The following is a 21,117-nucleotide window of genomic DNA, read 5'->3' as shown; positions in this document are numbered from 1 at the left end:
AGTGGTCATCCCTCCCCCCTGTTCTCCATTAGTCATAGTGGTCATTCCTCCCCTTCCCCCATTCCACCACCCCTGTTCTCCATTAGTCATAGTGGTCATTCCTCCCCTGTTCTCCATTAGTCATAGTGGTCATTCCTCCCCTGTTCTCCATTAGTCATAGTGGTCATTCCTCCCCTGTTCTCCATTAGTCATAGTGGTCATTCCTCCCCTGTTCTCCATTAGTCATAGTGGTCATTCCTCCCCTGTTCTCCATTAGTCATAGTGGTCATTCCTCCCCTGTTCTCCATTAGTCATAGTGGTCATTCCTCCCCCTGTTCTCCATTAGTCATAGTGGTCATTCCTCCCCTGTTCTCCATTAGTCATAGTGGTCATTCCTCATTCTGTTCTCCATTAGTCATAGTGGTCATTCCTCCCCCTGTTCTCCATTAGTCATAGTGGTCATTCCTCCCCCTGTTCTCCATTAGTCATAGTGGTCATTCCTCCCCCTGTTCTCCATTAGTCATAGTGGTCATTCCTCCCCCTGTTCTCCATTAGTCATAGTGGTCATTCCTCCCCTGTTCTCCATTAGTCATAGTGGTCATCCATTAGTCATAGTGGTCCCTCCCCTGTTCTCCATTAGTCATAGTGGTCATTCCTCCCCTGTTCTCCATTAGTCATAGTGGTCATTCCTCCCCTGTTCTCCATTAGTCATAGTGGTCATTCCTCCCCTGTTCTCCATTAGTCATAGTGGTCATTCCTCCCCTGTTCTCCATTAGTCATAGTGGTCATTCCTCCCCCTGTTCTCCATTAGTCATAGTGGTCATTCCTCCCCCTGTTCTCCATTAGTCATAGTGGTCATTCCTCCCCTGTTCTCCATTAGTCATAGTGGTCATTCCTCCCCTGTTCTCCATTAGTCATTCCTCCCCTGTTCTCCATTAGTCATAGTGGTCATTCCTCCCCCCTGTTCTCCATTAGTCATAGTGGTCATTCCTCCCCTGTTCTCCATTAGTCATAGTGGTCATTCCTCCCCCTGTTCTCCATTAGTCATAGTGGTCATTCCTCCCCTGTTCTCCATTAGTCATAGTGGTCATTCCTCCCCCTGTTCTCCATTAGTCATAGTGGTCATTCCTCCCCTGTTCTCCATTAGTCATAGTCCGGTCATTCCTCCCCCTGTTCTCCATTAGTCATAGTGGTCATTCCTCCCCTGTTCTCCATTAGTCATAGTGGTCATTCCTCCCCTGTTCTCCATTAGTCATAGTGGTCATTCCTCCCCCTGTTCTCCATTAGTCATAGTGGTCATTCCTCCCCCTGTTCTCCATTAGTCATAGTGGTCATTCCTCCCCTGTTCTCCATTAGTCATAGTGGTCATTCCTCCCCTGTTCTCCATTAGTCATAGTGGTCATTCCCCCCCACACTGTTCTCCATTAGTCATAGTGGTCATTCCTCCCCTGTTCTCCATTAGTCATAGTGGTCATTCCTCCCCCTGTTCTCCATTAGTCATAGTGGTAATTCCCCCTGTTCCCCCTGTTCTCCATTAGTCATAGTGGTCATTCCTCCCCTGTTCTCCATTAGTCATAGTGGTCATTCCTCCCCCTGTTCTCCATTAGTCATAGTGGTCATTCCTCCCCTGTTCTCCATTAGTCATAGTGGTCATTCCTCCCCCTGTTCTCCATTAGTCATAGTGGTCATTCCTCCCCTGTTCTCCATTAGTCATAGTGGTCATTCCTCCCTCCATTAGTCATAGTGGTCTTCCCCCCTGTTCTCCATTAGTCATAGTGGTCATTCCTCCCCCCTGTTCTCCATTAGTCATAGTGGTCATCCCCTGTCTCTCCCCCCCCTGTTCTCCATTAGTCATAGTGGTCATTCCTCCCCCTGTTCTCCATTAGTCATAGTGGTCATTCCTCCCCTGTTCTCCATTAGTCATAGTGGTCATTCCTCCCCCTGTTCTCCATTAGTCATAGTGGTCATTCCTCCCCTGTTCTCCATTAGTCATAGTGGTCATTCCTCCCCTGTTCTCCATTAGTCATAGTGGTCATTCCTCCCCTGTTCTCCATTAGTCATAGTGGTCATTCCTCCCCTGTTCTCCATTAGTCATAGTGGTCATTCCTCCCCCTGTTCTCCATTAGTCATAGTGGTAATTCCCCCTGTTCTCCATTAGTCATAGTGGTCATTCCCCCCTGTTCTCCATTAGTCATAGTGGTCATTCCTCCCCTGTTCTCCATTAGTCATAGTGGTCATTCCTCCCCTGTTCTCCATTAGTCATAGTGGTCATTCCTCCCCTGTTCTCCATTAGTCATAGTGGTCATTCCTCCCCTGTTCTCCATTAGTCATAGTGGTCATTCCTCCCCTGTTCTCCATTAGTCATAGTGGTCATTCCTCCCCCTGTTCTCCATTAGTCATAGTGGTCATTCCTCCCCTGTTCTCCATTAGTCATAGTGGTCATTCCTCCCCTGTTCTCCATTAGTCATAGTGGTCATTCCTCCCCTGTTCTCCATTAGTCATAGTGGTCATTCCCCCCCCTGTTCTCCATTAGTCATAGTGGTCATTCCTCCCCTGTTCTCCATTAGTCATAGTGGTCATTCCTCCCCTGTTCTCCATTAGTCATAGTGGTCATTCCTCCCCCTGTTCTCCATTAGTCATAGTGGTAATTCCCCCTGTTCTCCATTAGTCATAGTGGTCATTCCCCCCTGTTCTCCATTAGTCATAGTGGTCATTCCTCCCCTGTTCTCCATTAGTCATAGTGGTCATTCCTCCCCCTGTTCTCCATTAGTCATAGTGGTCATTCCTCCCCTGTTCTCCATTAGTCATAGTGGTCATTCCTCCCCCTGTTCTCCATTAGTCATAGTGGTAATTCCCCACCACACTGTTCTCCATTAGTCATAGTGGTAATTCCCCACCACACTGTTCTCCATTAGTCATAGTGGTCATTCCTCCCCCATAGTGGTATTCCTGTTCTCCATTAGTCATAGTGGTCATTCCTCCCCTGTTCTCCATTAGTCATAGTGGTCATTCCTCCCCTGTTCTCCATTAGTCATAGTGGTCATTCCTCCCCTGTTCTCCATTAGTCATAGTGGTCATTCCTCCCCTGTTCTCCATTAGTCATAGTGGTCATTCCTCCCCTGTTCTCCATTAGTCATAGTGGTCATTCCTCCCCTGTTCTCCATTAGTCATAGTGGTCATTCCTCCCCCTGTTCTCCATTAGTCATAGTGGTCATTCCTCCCCTGTTCTCCATTAGTCATAGTGGTCATTCCTCCCCTGTTCTCCATTAGTCATAGTGGTCATTCCTCCCCCCTGTTCTCCATTAGTCATAGTGGTCATTCCTCCCCTGTTCTCCATTAGTCATAGTGGTGGTCATTCCTCCCCTGTTCTCCATTAGTCATAGTGGTCATTCCTCCCCCTGTTCTCCATTAGTCATAGTGGTCATTCCTCCCCCTGTTCTCCATTAGTCATAGTGGTCATTCCTCCCCCTGTTCTCCATTAGTCATAGTGGTCATTCCTCCCCTGTTCTCCATTAGTCATAGTGGTCATTCCTCCCCCTGTTCTCCATTAGTCATAGTGGTCATTCCTCCCCCTGTTCTCCATTAGTCATAGTGGTCATTCCTCCCCCTGTTCTCCATTAGTCATAGTGGTCATTCCTCCCCCTGTTCTCCATTAGTCATAGTGGTCATTCCTCCCCCTGTTCTCCATTAGTCATAGTGGTCATTCCTCCCCCTGTTCTCCATTAGTCATAGTGGTCATTCCTCCCCCTGTTCTCCATTAGTCATAGTGGTCATTCCTCCCCCTGTTCTCCATTAGTCATAGTGGTCATTCCTCATTCTGTTCTCCATTAGTCTCCATAGTAGTTATTCCTCCCCCTGTTCTCCATTAGTCATAGTGGTAATTCCCCACCACACTGTTCTCCATTAGTCATAGTGGTAATTCCCCCCCCTGTTCTCCATTAGTCATAGTGGTCATTCCTCCCCCTGTTCTCCATTAGTCATAGTGGTAATTCCCCACCACACTGTTCTCCATTAGTCATAGTGGTAATTCCCCACCACACTGTTCTCCATTAGTCATAGTGGTCATTCCTCCTCCTGTTCTCCATTAGTCATAGTGGTCATTCCTCATTCTGCTCTGAACTTTACCCCAGTCCAATTACTCCATAACAGTCTCATCATCAGCTGGGGTTTCATTCCAAGCTGATGTTTGATCAAAGTGGTCGATTTCATGTGGAAGTGGACGTTCTTGTTGACAGGGGGCTGGATGCGTATTGCCCAACTTCAGTGCTTAAGTGATTGAAATGTAAAGGCAACTTCATCCTCCCACTCTCCTCTTCCTCCTCTCTCCTCTTCCTCCTCCCACTCTCCTCTTCCTCCTCTCTCCTCTCCTCTCCTCCCACTCTCCTCCTCTCACTCCTCCCACTCTCCTCTCCTCCTCCTCCTCTCTCCTCTCCATCCCACTCTCCTCTCCTCTCCCTCCTCCCACTCTCCAGCTTCATTCCTCTCTCCTCCTCCCACTCTCATCTTCTCCTCCCACTGCTCCCCCACTCTCCTCTTCCTCCTCCCATCTCCTCTCCTCCTCCTCCTCCTCCTCATCTCCTCCTCCCACTCTCCTCTCCTCCTCCTCCTCCTCATCTCTCCCCTCTCCCTCTCAGGTCCTCTCTCCTCTTCCTCTTCCTCCTCCCACTCCTCCTCTCCTCTCTCCTCTCTCCTCTCTAATCCTCTCTCTACACAATACTCTATCCCACTCCCTCTCTATAAATCTTCCCACTCTCCTCTCTCCTCCTCTCTCCTTTCCTCCTCCCACTCTCCTCTCCTCCTCCTCCATCTCATCCTCTCCCTACTCTCCTCTCCTCCTCCCTCTCTCTCTCCCTCTCCATCCCTCCTCTCCTCTCCTCCCCTCCCAATCTCCTCTCTTCCTCTCCTAAATAACAGTCATCCTCCTCTCTCTTAAGGTCCTCTCTCCTCCTAAACTCTCCTCTTCCTCCTCCCACTCTCCTCTCCTCCTCTCTCCTCTTCCTCCTCCCACTCTCCTCTCCTCCTCCTCCTCCTCATCTCTCCCCCTCTCTCCACTTCCTCCCCCCACTCCTCTCCTCCTCCTCCTCATCTCTCCCCCTCTCTCCACTTCCTCCCACTCTCCTCTCCTCTCTTCCTCCCCCTCTCTCCACTTCCTCCCCCACTCCTCTCCTCCAGTAAGCGAGTGAGTGAGAGAGGTCATGTGGACGTGTTCTTTCCTGGTTCTGGCCTCCTGCCAGAGTTCTATTTTCATCTCCGGCCTGAGACTTGTCTTCTCTCTACAGCAGACCTGGGTTCACATAGTATTTGAAACCTTTGAAATACTTGAGGCGTTTGCTTCAGCCTGTCTGGAGCGCCAGGTGGGAGTGGTTTTCACTTTTGCATCGGGTCCATTGGTTCCACTGTGCCAGCCAAGTTCAATCAAACACAGTTTAAATATTTATAATGATGTCAAGTAGTATTTAACCCCAGATCTTCCTTCTACAGCCTTACAGTATCACAGCAGACAGCTGGGCTGTCATAGATACAACACAACTAACTGAAGGCCATGGTGTTCACACACACACACACACACACACACACACACACACACACACACACACACACACACACACACACACACACACACACACACACACACACACACACACACACACACACACACACACACACACACAGGTCATACACACACACACACAGGTCATACACACACACACGCACACACAGGTCATACACACCCACACACACAGGTCATACACACACACAGGTCATACACACACACACACACACACACACACACACACACACACACACACACACACACACACACACACACACACACACACACACACACACACACACACACACACACACACAGGTCATACACACACAGGTCATACACACGCACAGGTCATACACACACACACACAGGTCATACACACACACACACACACACACACAGGTCATACACACATACTCTATACACAGGTCACACACACACACAGGTCATACACACATACTCTACACACAGGTCATACACACATACTCTATACACAGGTCATACACACATACTCTATACACAGGTCATACACACACACAGGTCATACTAACATACTCTACACACAGGTCATACTAACATACTCTATACACAGGTCATACACACACACACACAGGTCATACTAACATACTCTATACACAGGTCATACTAACATACTCTATACACAGGTCATACTAACATACTCTATACACAGGTCATACACACACACACACAGGTCATACTAACATACTCTATACACAGGTCATACTAACATACTCTATACACAGGTCATACTAACATACTCTATACACAGGTCATACTAACATACTCTATACACAGGTCATACACACAAACACACACAGGTCATACTAACATACTCTACACACAGGTCATACACACATACTCTATACACAGGTCATACTAACATACTCTATACACAGGTCATACTAACATACTCTACACACAGGTCATACACACATACTCTATACACAGGTCATACTAACATACTCTATACACAGGTCATACACACATACTCTATACACAGGTCATACTAACATACTCTATACACAGGTCATACTAACATACTCTATACACAGGTCATACACACATACTCTATACACAGGTCATACTAACATACTCTATACACAGGTCATACACACATACTCTATACACAGGTCATACTAACATACTCTATACACAGGTCATACACACATACTCTATACACAGGTCATACTAACATACTCTATACACAGGTCATACACACATACTCTATACACAGGTCATACTAACATACTCTATACACAGGTCATACACACATACTCTATACACAGGTCATACTAACATACTCTATACACAGGTCATACTAACATACTCTATACACAGGTCATACACACATACTCTATACACAGGTCATACTAACATACTCTATACACAGGTCATACACACATACTCTACACACAGGTCATACACACATACTCTATACACAGGTCATACTAACATACTCTATACACAGGTCATACACACATACTCTATACACAGGTCATACACACATACTCTATACACAGGTCATACTAACATACTCTATACACAGGTCATACTAACATACTCTATACACAGGTCATACTAACATACTCTATACACAGGTCATACACACATACTCTATACACAGGTCATACTAACATACTCTATACACAGGTCATACTAACATACTCTATACACAGGTCATACTAACATACTCTATACACAGGTCATACTAACATACTCTACACACAGGTCATACACACATACTCTACACACAGGTCATACACACATACTCTATACACAGGTCATACTAACATACTCTATACACAGGTCATACTAACATACTCTATACACAGGTCATACTAACATACTCTATACACAGGTCATACTAACATACTCTATACACAGGTCATACACACATACTCTATACACAGGTCATACTAACATACTCTACACACAGGTCATACACACATACTCTATACACAGGTCATACTAACATACTCTATACACAGGTCATACTAACATACTCTATACACAGGTCATACTAACATACTCTACACACAGGTCATACACACATACTCTATACACAGGTCATACTAACATACTCTATACACAGGTCATACTAACATACTCTATACACAGGTCATACTAACATACTCTATACACAGGTCATACACACATACTCTATACACAGGTCATACTAACATACTCTATACACAGGTCATACACACATACTCTATACACAGGTCATACAAACATACTCTATACACAGGTCATACACACATATTCTATACACAGGTCATACACACATACTCTATACACAGGTCATACACACATACTCTATACACAGGTCATACACACATACTCTATACACAGGTCATACTAACATAATAATAATAATATAATAATATATGCCATTTAGCAGACGCTTTTATCCAAAGCGACTTACAGTCATGTGTGCATACATTCTACGTATGGGTGGTCCCGGAATCGAACCCACTACCCTGGCGTTACAAGCGCCATGCTCTACCAACTGAGCTACAGAAGGACCATACTCTACTCTATACACAGGTCATACTAACATACTCTATACACAGGTCATACTAACATACTCTACACACAGGTCATACACACATATTCTATACACAGGTCATACACACATAATCTATACACAGGTCATACTAACATACTCTATACACAGGTCATACACACATATTCTATACACAGGTCATACACACATACTCTATACACAGGTCATACACACATACTCTATACACAGGTCATACACACATACTCTATACACAGGTCATACACACATACTCTATACACAGGTCATACACACATACTCTATACACAGGTCATACACACATACTCTATACACAGGTCATACTAACATACTCTATACACAGGTCATACTAACATACTCTATACACAGGTCATACTAACATACTCTACACACAGGTCATACACACATACTCTATACACAGGTCATACTAACATACTCTATACACAGGTCATACTAACATACTCTATACACAGGTCATACTAACATACTCTATACACAGGTCATACACACATACTCTATACACAGGTCATACTAACATACTCTACACACAGGTCATACACACATACTCTATACACAGGTCATACTAACATACTCTATACACAGGTCATACACACATACTCTACACACAGGTCATACTAACATACTCTACACACAGGTCATACACACATACTCTACACACAGGTCATACTAACATACTCTATACACAGGTCATACACACATACTCTACACACAGGTCATACTAACATACTCTATACACAGGTCATACACACATATTCTATACACAGGTCATACACACATACTCTATACACAGGTCATACACACATACTCTATACACAGGTCATACACACATACTCTATACACAGGTCATACACACATACTCTATACACAGGTCATACACACATACTCTATACACAGGTCATACACACATACTCTATACACAGGTCATACTAACATACTCTATACACAGGTCATACTAACATACTCTATACACAGGTCATACTAACATACTCTACACACAGGTCATACACACATACTCTATACACAGGTCATACTAACATACTCTATACACAGGTCATACTAACATACTCTATACACAGGTCATACTAACATACTCTATACACAGGTCATACTAACATACTCTATACACAGGTCATACACACATACTCTATACACAGGTCATACTAACATACTCTATACACAGGTCATACACACATACTCTATACACAGGTCATACTAACATACTCTATACACAGGTCATACACACATACTCTACACACAGGTCATACTAACATACTCTACACACAGGTCATACACACATACTCTACACACAGGTCATACTAACATACTCTATACACAGGTCATACACACATACTCTACACACAGGTCATACTAACATACTCTATACACAGGTCATACACACATATTCTATACACAGGTCATACACACATACTCTATACACAGGTCATACACACACACAGGTCATACTAACATACTCCACACACACACACACACACACACACACACACACACACACACACACACACACACACACACACACACACACACACACACACACACACACACACACACACACACACACACACACACACACACACACACACACACGCCCAAATAAGATACTCCACACAGGTCATAGTGGAACCATTCCAATCCAGTCTGTTCTGGTCATAGTTATCACATCTAGATTATGTAGTTCTAACCACAGTTATCACATCTAGATTATGTAGTTCTAACCACAGTTATCACATCTAGATTATGTAGTTCTAACCACAGTTATCACATCTAGATTATGTAGTTCTAACCATAGTTATCACATCTAGATTATGTAGTTCTAACCACAGTTATCACATCTAGATTATGTAGTTCTAACCACAGTTATCACATCTCGTTCTAACCAGTAATCACATCTAGATTATGTAGTTCTAACCACAGTTATTACATCTCGTTCTAACCACAGTTATCACATCTAGATTATCTAGATCTAACCACAGTTATCACATCTCGTTCTAACCAGTAATCACATCTAGATTTTGTAGTTCTAACCACAGTTATCACATCTCGTTCTAACCAGTAATCACATCTAGATTATGTAGTTCTAACCACAGTTATTACATCTCGTTCTAACCACAGTTATCACATCTAGATTATGTAGTTCTAACCACAGTTATCACATCTAGATTATGTAGTTCTAACCACAGTTATCACATCTCGTTCTAACCAGTAATCACATCTAGATTATGTAGTTCTAACCACAGTTATTACATCTCGTTCTAATCACAGTTATCACATCTAGATTATCTAGATCTAACCACAGTTATCACATCTCGTTCTAACCAGTAATCACATCTAGATTTTGTAGTTCTAACCACAGTTAGCACATCTAGTTCTAACCACGGTTATCACATCTAGATAATTTAGTTCTAACCACAGCTATCACATCTAGTTCTCACCACAGTTATCACATCTAGATTATCTAGATCTAACCACAGTTATCACATTAGATCTAACCACAGTTATCACATCTAGATTATCTAGATCTAACCACAGTTATCACATCTAGATCTAACCACAGTTATCACATCTAGATTATCTAGATCTAACCACAGTTATCACATCTAGATCTAACCACAGTTATCACATCTAGATAATTTAGTTCTAACCACAGTTATCACATCTGGATTATTTAGTTCTAACCCCAGTTATCACATCTAGATTATGTAGTTCTAACCCCAGTTATCACATCTAGATTATTTAGTTCTAACCCCAGTTATCACATCTAGATTATGTAGTTCTAACCACAGTTATCACATCTAGATTATGTAGTTCTAACCATAGTTATCACATCTAGATTATGTAGTTCTAACCACAGTTATCACATCTAGATCTAACCACAGTTATCACATCTAGATTATCTAGATCTAACCACAGTTATCACATCTAGATCTAACCACAGTTATCACATCTAGATTATGTAGTTCTAACCATAGTTATCACATCTAGATTATGTAGTTCTAACCATAGTTATCACATCTAGATTATGTAGTTCTAACCCCAGTTATCACATCTAGATTATGTAGTTCTAACCACAGTTATCACATCTAGATTATGTAGTTCTAACCATAGTTATCACATCTAGATTATGTAGTTCTAACCATAGTTATCACATCTAGATTATGTAGTTCTAACCATAGTTATCACATCTAGATTATGTAGTTCTAACCATAGTTATCACATCTAGATTATGTAGTTCTAACCACAGTTATCACATCTCGATGATGTAGTTCTAACCACAGTTATCACATCTGGATTATGTAGTTCTAACCATAGTTATCACATCTAGATTATGTAGTTCTAACCACAGTTATCACATCTAGATTATGTAGTTCTAACCACAGTTATCACATCTAGATTATGTAGTTCTAACCACAGTTATCACATCTAGATTATGTAGTTCTAACCACAGTTATCACATCTAGATTATGTAGTTCTAACCACAGTTATCACATCTAGATTATGTAGTTCTAACCACAGTTATCACATCTAGATTATGTAGTTCTAACCACAGTTATCACATCTAGATTATGTAGTTCTAACCCCAGTTATCACATCTCATTCTAACCACAGTTATCACATCTAGATTATGTAGTTCTAACCACAGTTATCACATCTAGATTATGTAGTTCTAACCACAGTCATCACATATCATTCTAACCACAGTTATCACATCTAGATTATGTAGTTCTAACCACAGTCATCACATCTCATTCTAACCACAGTTATCACATCTAGATTATGTAGTTCTAACCCCAGTTATCACATCTAGATTATTTAGTTCTAACCCCAGTTATCACATCTAGATTATGTAGTTCTAACCCAGTTATCACATCTAGATTATTTAGTTCTAACCCCAGTTATCACATCTAGATTATGTAGTTCTAACCACAGTTATCACATCTAGATTATGTAGTTCTAACCATAGTTATCACATCTAGATTATGTAGTTCTAACCACAGTTATCACATCTAGATCTAACCACAGTTATCACATCTAGATTATCTAGATCTAACCACAGTTATCACATCTAGATCACATCTAACCACAGTTATCACATCTAGATAATTTAGTTCTAACCACAGTTATCACATCTAGATTATTTAGTTCTAACCCCAGTTATCACATCTAGATTATGTAGTTCTAACCACAGTTATCACATCTAGATCTAACCACAGTTATCACATCTAGATTATCTAGATCTAACCACAGTTATCACATCTAGATCTAACCACAGTTATCACATCTAGATTATGTAGTTCTAACCATAGTTATCACATCTAGATTATGTAGTTCTAACCATAGTTATCACATCTAGATTATGTAGTTCTAACCACAGTTATCACATCTCGATGATGTAGTTCTAACCACAGTTATCACATCTGGATTATGTAGTTCTAACCATAGTTATCACATCTAGATTATGTAGTTCTAACCACAGTTATCACATCTAGATTATGTAGTTCTAACCACAGTTATCACATCTAGATTATGTAGTTCTAACCACAGTTATCACATCTAGATTATGTAGTTCTAACCACAGTTATCACATCTAGATTATGTAGTTCTAACCACAGTTATCACATCTAGATTATGTAGTTCTAACCACAGTTATCACATCTAGATTATGTAGTTCTAACCACAGTTATCACATCTAGATTATGTAGTTCTAACCCCAGTTATCACATCTCATTCTAACCACAGTTATCACATCTAGATTATGTAGTTCTAACCACAGTTATCACATCTAGATTATGTAGTTCTAACCACAGTTATCACATCTAGATTATGTAGTTCTAACCACAGTCATCACATATCATTCTAACCACAGTTATCACATCTAGATTATGTAGTTCTAACCACAGTTATCACATCTAGATTATGTAGTTCTAACCACAGTCATCACATCTCATTCTAACCACAGTTAAGTATATTTCCATAAAATAGCAAGGTGAGGAGTCCATTTGTAACTTGACACCAACCCTTGAGCTGATGTGGTATCAAATATCTCAGAGTGTTACAATGCATTAAAATACCACTTTAACTGCATGGTGAATAGAATAAGTATATTTCTGGTATGTACACAGAGTGATTCACTTCATGAGTTTCAATGTTCCAATTAGGTTCCTTAATCCATCACCTAGTGTCTCATCTGCTGTGGACCTTTAATCTAATAGGGGATCTCTGGTGGACTGGTACTCAGGAGGACGGAATTAGAACACACACACTCAGGACAAGGACAGGCTTTATACACCCCTGACCTCTCCTCCCCCCTCCTCTCCTCCTCTACTCCTCCTTCTCTCTACTATTCTTATCCTCTCCTCCCCCCTCCTCTACTCCTCCTCCTCTCCACTAGTCCTATCCTCTCCTCCCCCCTCCTCTACTCCTCCTCCTCTCCACTAGTCCTATCCTCTCCTCCTCCACCTCCACCATTCCTATCCTCTCCTCCTCCACCTCCACCATTCCTATCCTCTCCTCCCCCCTCATCTACTCCTCCTCCTCTCCACTAGTCCTATCCTCTCCTCCTCCACTATTCCAATCCTCTCCTCCTCCCCCCTCCTCCTCTACTCCTCTATTCCTATCCTCTCCTCCTCCACTATTCCTATCCTCCTCCCCCCTCCTCCTCTACTCCTCCACTATACCTATCACATCTCTAACCACAGTTATCACATCCTTATCCCACAGTTATCTCCTCCACTATTCCTATCTAGATTCTCCTCCTCATCATCCACCATTTTCCTATCCTCATCCTCCTCCACTATTCCAATCCTCTCCTCCTCCCCTATCACTCCTCCTCTACTCCTCTATTCCTATCCTCTCCTCCTCCACTATTCCTAGTTCCCACAGTCACATCCCCTCCTCACTCTAGATTATGTAGTTCTAACCACTATACCTATCCTCTCCAGTCCCCCTCCTCTAACTCATCCACTATTCCTATCCTCTCTCCTCCTCCTCCACCATTCCTATCCTCTCCTCCTCCACTATTCCAATCCTCTCCTCCTCCCCTCCTCCTTATCCTCTTTCCTATCCTCTCCTCACAGTTATCCACTATTCCTATCCTCCTCCCCCTCCTCCTCTCTAGATTATGTAGTTCTCCACTATACCTATCCTATCCTCCCCCACAGTTATCCATCTAGATCCTCCACTATTCCTATCCTCTCCTCCCCCTCCTCTCTGTACTCCTCCACTATTCCTATCCTCTCCTCCTCCTCTCCTCCTCCACTATTCCTCTATCCTCTAACCTCCTCCCCATCCTCCTCCTCTACTCCTCCACTATACCTATCCTCCCCCTCCTCTACTCCTCAACTATACCTATCCTCTCCCCCCCCTCCTCTACTATTCCTATCCTCATCACATCTACTCCTCCACTATTCCTATCCTCTCCTCCTCCTCTCCTCCTCCACTATTCCTATCCTCTCCTCCTCCTCTACTCCTCCACTATTCCTATCCTCTCCTCCTCCACTATTCCTATCCTCTCCTCCTCCTCTCCTCCTCCACTATTCCTATCCTCTCCTCCTCCCCCCCTCCTCCTCTACGCCTCCACTATTCCTATCCTCTCCTCCCCCCCTCCTCCTCCTCTACTCCTCCACTATTCATATCCTCTCCTCCTCCCCCCTCCTCCTCCTCCTCTACTCCTCCACTATTCCTATCCTCTCCTCCCCCCCTCCTCCTCTACGCCTCCACTATTCCTATCCTCTCCTCCCCCCCTCCTCCTCCTCTACTCCTCCACTATTCCTATCCTCTCCTCCTCCCCCCCTCCTCCTCCTCCACTATTCCTATCCTCTCCTCCTCCTCTATTCCTCCTCTCTACTCCTCTACTATTCCTATCCTCTCCTCCTCCTCTACTCCTATCCTCTCCTCCTCCTCCTCTCCTCTACTATTCCTATCCTCTCCTCCTCTATTCCCCCTCTTCTACTCCTCCACTATTCCTATCCTCTCCTCCTCCCCCTCCTCCTCCCCCTCCTCCTCTACTCCTTCACTATTCCTATCCTCTCCTCCCCCCCTCCTCCACTGTTGCTATCCTCTCCTCCCCCCCTCCTCCTCTACTCCTCCACTATTCCTATCCTCTCCTCCTCCTCTACTCCTCCACTATTCCTATCCTCTCCCCCTCCCCCTCCTTCTCCTCCTCTACTCCTCCACTATTCCTATCCTCTCCTCCTCCCCCCTCCTACTCCTCCTCTACTCCTCCACTATTCCTATCCTCTCCTCCTCTACTCCTCCACTATTCATATCCTCTCCTCCTCCCCCCTCCTCCTCCTCCTCTACTCCTCCACTATTCCTATCCTCTCCTCCTCCCCCCTCCTACTCCTCCTCTACTCCACTATTCCTATCCTCTCCTCCCCCCCTCCTCCTCCTCTACTCCTCCACTATTCCTATCCTCTCCTCCTCCTCCCCCCTCCTCCTCCACTATTCCTATCCTCTCCTCCTCCTCTATTCCTCCTCTCTACTCCTCTACTATTCCTATCCTCTCCTCCACTATTCCTATCCTCTCCTCCCCCTCCTCCTCCTCTACTCCTCCACTATTCCTATCCTCTCCTCCTCCTCTATTCCTCCTCTCTACTCCTCTACTATTCCTATCCTCTCCTCCACTATTCCTATCCTCTCCTCCCCCTCCTCCTCCTCTACTCCTCCACTATTCCTATCCTCTCCTCCTCCTCATCCTCCACTATTCCTATCCTCTCCTCCCCCCTTCTCCTCTACTCCTCCACTATTCCTATCCTCTCCCCCCCCTCCTCCTCCTCCTCTACTCCTCCACTATTCATATCCTCTCTTCCTCCCCCCTCCTCCTCCTCTCTCCTCCACTATTCCTATCCTCTCCTCCCCCTCCTCCTCCTCTACTCCTCCACTATTCCTATCCTCTCCTCCTCCTCCCCCCTCCTCCTCCACTATTCCTATCCTCTCCTCCTGCTCTCTACTCCTCCACTATTCCTATCCTCTCCCCCTCTCCTCCTCCTCCTCCTCCTCCTCTCCTCCACTATTCCTATCCTCTCCTCCTCCTCTACTCCTCCACTATTCCTATCCTCTCCCCCTCCTCTACTCCTCCACTATTCCTATCCTCCACTCCTCCCCCCCCTCCTCCTCCTCTACTCCTCCACTATTCCTATCCTCTCCCCCCCCTCCTCCTCCTCTACTCCTCCACTATTCCTATCCTCTCCCCCCTCCTCTACTCCTCCACTATTCCTATCCTCTCCTCCCCCCTCCTCCTCTACTCCTCCACTATTCCTATCCTCTCCTCCCCCCCCCTCTCCTCCACTATTCTATTCCTATCCTCCACTATTCCACTATCCTCTCCTCCCCCCTCCTCTACTCCTCCACTATTCCTATCCTCTCCTCCCCCTCCTCTACTCCTCCACTATTCCTATCCTCTCCTCCCCCCTCTTCTACTCCTCCACTATTCCTATCCTCCCCCCCTCCTCTACTCCTCCACTATTCCTATCCTCTCCTCCCCCCTCCTCCTCTACTCCTCCACTATTCCTATCCTCTCCTCCCCCTCCTCTACTCCTCCACTATTCCTATCCTCTCCTCCCCCCTCTTCTACTCCTCCACTATTCCTATCCTCTCCTCCCCCCCTCTTCTACTCCTCCACTATTCCTATCCTCTCCTCCCCCCTCTTCTACTCCTCCACTATTCCTATCCTCTCCTCCCCCCTCCTCCTCTACTCCTCCACTATTCCTATCCTCTCCTCCCCCCCTCCTCTACTCCTCCACTATTCCTATCCTCTCCTCCCCCCCTCCTCTACTCCTCCACTATTCCTATCCTCTCCTCCCCCCCTCCTCCTCCTCTACTCCTCCACTATTCCTATCCTCTCCTCCTCTACTCCTCCACTATTCCTATCCTCTCCTCCTCCCCTCTCCTCCTCCGCCTTGTCCTCTACTATTCCTATCCTCTCCTCCTCCCCCCCTCCTCCTCTACTCCTCCACTATTCCTATCCTCTCCTCCCCCTCTTCTACTCCTCCACTATTCCTATCCTCTCCTCCCCCTCCTCCTCCTCTACTCCTCCACTATTCATATCCTCTCCTCCTCCCCCCTCCTCCTCCTCCTCTACTCCTCCACTATTCATATCCTCTCCTCCTCCTCTACTCCTCCACTATTCCTAACCTCTCCTCCTCCTCTCCTCTACTATTCCTAACTCTCCTCCTCCTCTCCTCTACTATTCCTAACCTCTCCTCCTCCTCTCCTCTACTATTCCTAACCTCTCCTCCTCCTCTCCTCTACTATTCCTAACCTCTCCTCCTCCTCTCCTCTACTTTTCCTATCCTCTCCTCCTCCTCTCCTCTACTATTCCTAACCTCTCCTCCTCCTCTACTCCTCTACTCCGGTGGGGACTAACGTGTGATGGGGGACGGTGGGGACTAGCGTGTGTTGGGGGACGGTGGGGACGGTGGGGACTAACGTGTGATGGGGGATGGTGGGGACGGTGGGGACTAGCGTGTGTTGGGGGACGGTGGGGACTAGCGTGTGTTGGGGGACGGTGGGGACGGTGGGGACTAACGTGTGATGGGGGATGGTGGGGACGGTGGGGGGGGACGGTGGGGACTAACGTGTGATGGGGGACGGTGGGGACTAACGTGTGATGGGGGACGGTGGGGACGGTGGGGACGGTGGGGACGTGTGATGGGGGACGGTGGGGACTAACGTGTGATGGGGGACGGTGGGGACTAACGTGTGATGGGGGACGGTGGGGACTAACGTGTGATGGGGGACGGTGGGGACTAACGTGTGATGGGGGACGGTGGGGACTAACGTGTGATGGGGGACGGTGGGGACTAACGTGTGATGGGGTCGGTGGGGACTAACGTGTGATGGGGGACTAACGTGTGATGGGGGACTAACGTGTGTTGGGGGACGGTGGGGACTAACGTGTGTTGGGGGACGGTTGGGACTAACGTTTAATTCCTAGACTATACGTTGTAATCTTTCATTCCTAGGTTGTAGCAACCTCATGATGGGTACAGGGGAACATTCTAGTATCATGTAGTAACCTAAACCTGTCGCTGTTACATTGAACTGGGTGAATGAGAATCATCCAATATGTTGTAATAGAAATAATGCGCGTTTTCCTTTTATAGTCATTTCAACAAAACAAAAAAATCTATATGCGAGCATCAAGACAGATGTAGCTTTACACTGTCCCATCTGCCTTTAATATCGGAGATGGGATTCCCCGTTGAGAAGAAAAACACAATTTCCTTAACGGTTTCCTAAGAGATTGAGCTTAAAGGGATACTTCTGGATTTCGGCAATGACGCCCTTTATCTACTGACCCAGAGTCAGATGAGGCCCTTTATCTACTGACCCAGAGTTAGATGAGGTCCTTTATCTACTGACCCAGAGTCAGATGAGGTCCTTTATCTACTGACCCAGAGTCAGATGAGGTCCTTTATCTACTGACCCAGAGTCAGATGAGGCCCTTTATCTACTGACCCAGAGTCAGATGAGGCCCTTTATCTACTGACCCAGAGTCAGATGAGGTCCTTTATCTACTGACCCAGAGTCAGATGAAGCCCTTTATCTACTGACCCAGAGTCAGATGAGGCCCTTTATCTACTGACCCAGAGTCAGATGGTCTCCTTTATCTACTGACCCAGAGTCAGATGAGGTCCTTTATCTACTGACCCAGAGTCAGATGAGGCCCTTTATCTACTGACCCAGAGTCAGATGAGGCCCTTTATCTACTGACCCAGAGTCAGATGAGGCCCTTTATCTACTGACCCAGAGTCAGATGAGGCCCTTTATCTACTGACCCAGAGTCAGATGAGGCCCTTTATCTACTGACCCAGAGTCAGATGAGGTCCTTTATCTACTGACCCAGAGTCAGATGAGGTCCTTTATCTACTGACCCAGAGTCAGATGAGGCCCTTTATCTACTGACCCAGAGTCAGATGAGGCCCTTTATCTACTGACCCAGAGTCAGATGAAGCCCTTTATCTACTGACCCAGAGTCAGATGAGGTCCTTTATCTACTGACCCAGAGTCAGATGAGGTCCTTTATCTACTGACCCAGAGTCAGATGAGGTCCTTTATCTACTGACCCAGAGTCAGATGAGGCCCTTTATCTACTGACCCAGAGTCAGATGAGGTCCTTTATCTACTGACCCAGAGTCAGATGAGGTCCTTTATCTACTGACCCAGAGTCAGATGAGGTCCTTTATCTACTGACCCAGAGTCAGATGAGGTCCTTTATCTACTGACCCAGAGTCAGATGAGGTCCTTTATCTACTGACCCAGAGTCAGATGAGGCCCTTTATCTACTGACCCAGAGTCAGATGAGGTCCTTTATCTACTGACCCAGAGTCAGATGAGGTCCTTTATCTACTGACCCAGAGTCAGATGAGGCCCTTTATCTACTGACCCAGAGTCAGATGAGGTCCTTTATCTACTGACCCAGAGTCAGATGAACTCTCTGAGACCATTTTTATTTCTCTGCGTGCAGTTTGATGGAAGTTGCTAACTAGCGTTAACACAATACCTGGAAGTCTATGGTAACTGCTAGCATACTTGTAGATATCATAGACCTCCAGTCATTGCGCTAATGCTAGTTAGCATTGGCTCGTTAAACTACCTCAAACTTCCTTCATACTAGATGCAGAAAAAAATAAAACATTGTTATTCTGACTACTTCTACTGGGGAAGTAGATAAATGGCTTCACTGCCAAAATCCTGAAGTATCCCTTTAGCAAGACAGATGGACAAAATGGGTGCTGCCTCAAATTAACTTCAGTTATGTCTTCTCTCTCAGCAGTCTGGTAGCAGCTAGTAGACAGATCTCCATTGTCCCTGGGGTGCCAGGCCATCTGACCTAAAGCTGGCTCTTAGCAGGGCCTGGAGGTAGACAGAGACAGAAGGCAGAGAGAGAAGAGAAGAGCAGAGCCCCAGGATCACTCCCTGATCACATTACTTCCTCTGGCTAGCTACTCTGGTTCCTTTCAACCTATGCCTGTCCTCCAATCCCTCCCTCTCCCCTCCTCTCCTCCTCTACTTCCTTCCCTGCTCCTGTCTGAACTCCCTCACCCCCCCACCCACCTTACTCTCCTGTCTGCCCTCCCTCACCACCATCTCTCCTCCCTGTCCTCCCATCTCTCCTCCCTGTCCTCCCTCACCCCCCATCTCTCCTCCCTGTCCTCCCATCTCTCCTCCCTGTCCTCCCTCACCCCCATCTCTCCTTCCTGTCCTCCCTCCTCCCCCATCTCTCCTCCCTGTCCTCCCTCACCCCCATCTCTCCTCCCTGTCCTCCCATCTCTCCTCCCTGTCCTGCCTCACCCCCATCTCTCCTCCCTCACCCCCCATCTCTCCTCCCTGTCCTCCCATCTCTCCTCCCTGTCCTGCCTCACCCCCCATCTCTCCTCCCTGTCCTCCCTCATCCCCCATCTCTCCTGTCTGTACTCCTCACCCCCATCTCTCCTCCCTGCCCTCCCTCATCCCCCATCTCTCCTGTCTGTCCTCCCTCACCCCCATCTCTCCTCCCTGCCCTCCCTCATCCCCCATCTCTCCTGTCTGTACTCCCTCACCCCCATCTCTCCTCCCTGCCCTCCCTCATCCCCCATCTCTCCTCCCTGCCCTCCCTCATCCCCCTCTCCTCCCTGCCCTCCCTCATCTCTCCTGTCTGTCCTCCGTCACCCCCATCTCTCCTGTCCTCCCCATCTGTCCTCCCTCACCCCCATCTCTCCTCCCTGCCCTCCCTCACCCCCCATCTCTCCTCCCTGCCCTCCCTCATCCCCCATCTCTCCTCCCTGCCCTCCCTCATCCCCCATCTCTCCTGTCTGTCCTCCGTCACCCCCATCTCTCCTGTCCTCCCCATCTGTCCTCCCTCACCCCCATCTCTCCTCCCTGCCCTCCCTCACCCCCATCTCTCCTCCCTGCCCTCCCTCATCCCCCATCTCTCCTGTCTGTCCTCCCTCACCCCCATCTCTCCTGTCCTCCCCCATCTGTCCTCCCTCACCCCCATCTC

The 21,117-nt window shown here is 46.2% G+C and overlaps 1 protein-coding gene and 2 long non-coding RNA genes across 32 annotated transcripts in view; 2 read left to right on the top strand and 1 right to left on the bottom strand.

The window, feature by feature from the left end:
* gab2 (GRB2-associated binding protein 2) overlaps positions 1 to 21,117 on the bottom strand; it is a 117,357-nt gene that overhangs the window by 64,034 nt on the left and 32,206 nt on the right. The window lies entirely within an intron of this gene.
* Positions 5,970 to 9,367, top strand: LOC127908907 (uncharacterized). Of its 6 annotated transcripts, XR_008069016.1 has the most exons (5): positions 5,970 to 6,125; positions 6,581 to 7,100; positions 8,336 to 8,413; positions 8,908 to 9,167; positions 9,246 to 9,339. It is a non-coding gene; the product is annotated as an uncharacterized LOC127908907 (long non-coding RNA). The 6 variants fall into 6 exon arrangements; XR_008069015.1 differs by having other exon boundaries at positions 6,867 to 7,100; positions 8,908 to 9,367; XR_008069014.1 differs by having other exon boundaries at positions 8,934 to 9,367.
* Positions 17,873 to 20,109, top strand: LOC127908905 (uncharacterized). Of its 22 annotated transcripts, none has more exons than XR_008069006.1 (3): positions 17,873 to 18,544; positions 18,705 to 18,768; positions 19,025 to 20,109. It is a non-coding gene; the product is annotated as an uncharacterized LOC127908905 (long non-coding RNA). The 22 variants fall into 22 exon arrangements; XR_008069004.1 differs by having other exon boundaries at positions 18,961 to 20,109; XR_008069003.1 differs by having other exon boundaries at positions 18,929 to 20,109.

Source organism: Oncorhynchus keta, chromosome 18, assembly GCF_023373465.1.
Source record: "Oncorhynchus keta strain PuntledgeMale-10-30-2019 chromosome 18, Oket_V2, whole genome shotgun sequence".
NCBI classification, from domain to species: Eukaryota; Metazoa; Chordata; class Actinopteri; order Salmoniformes; family Salmonidae; genus Oncorhynchus; species Oncorhynchus keta.
The sequence above is the reverse complement of the archived record's forward strand: the minus strand, read 5'-3'. Positions and strand labels throughout refer to the sequence as shown.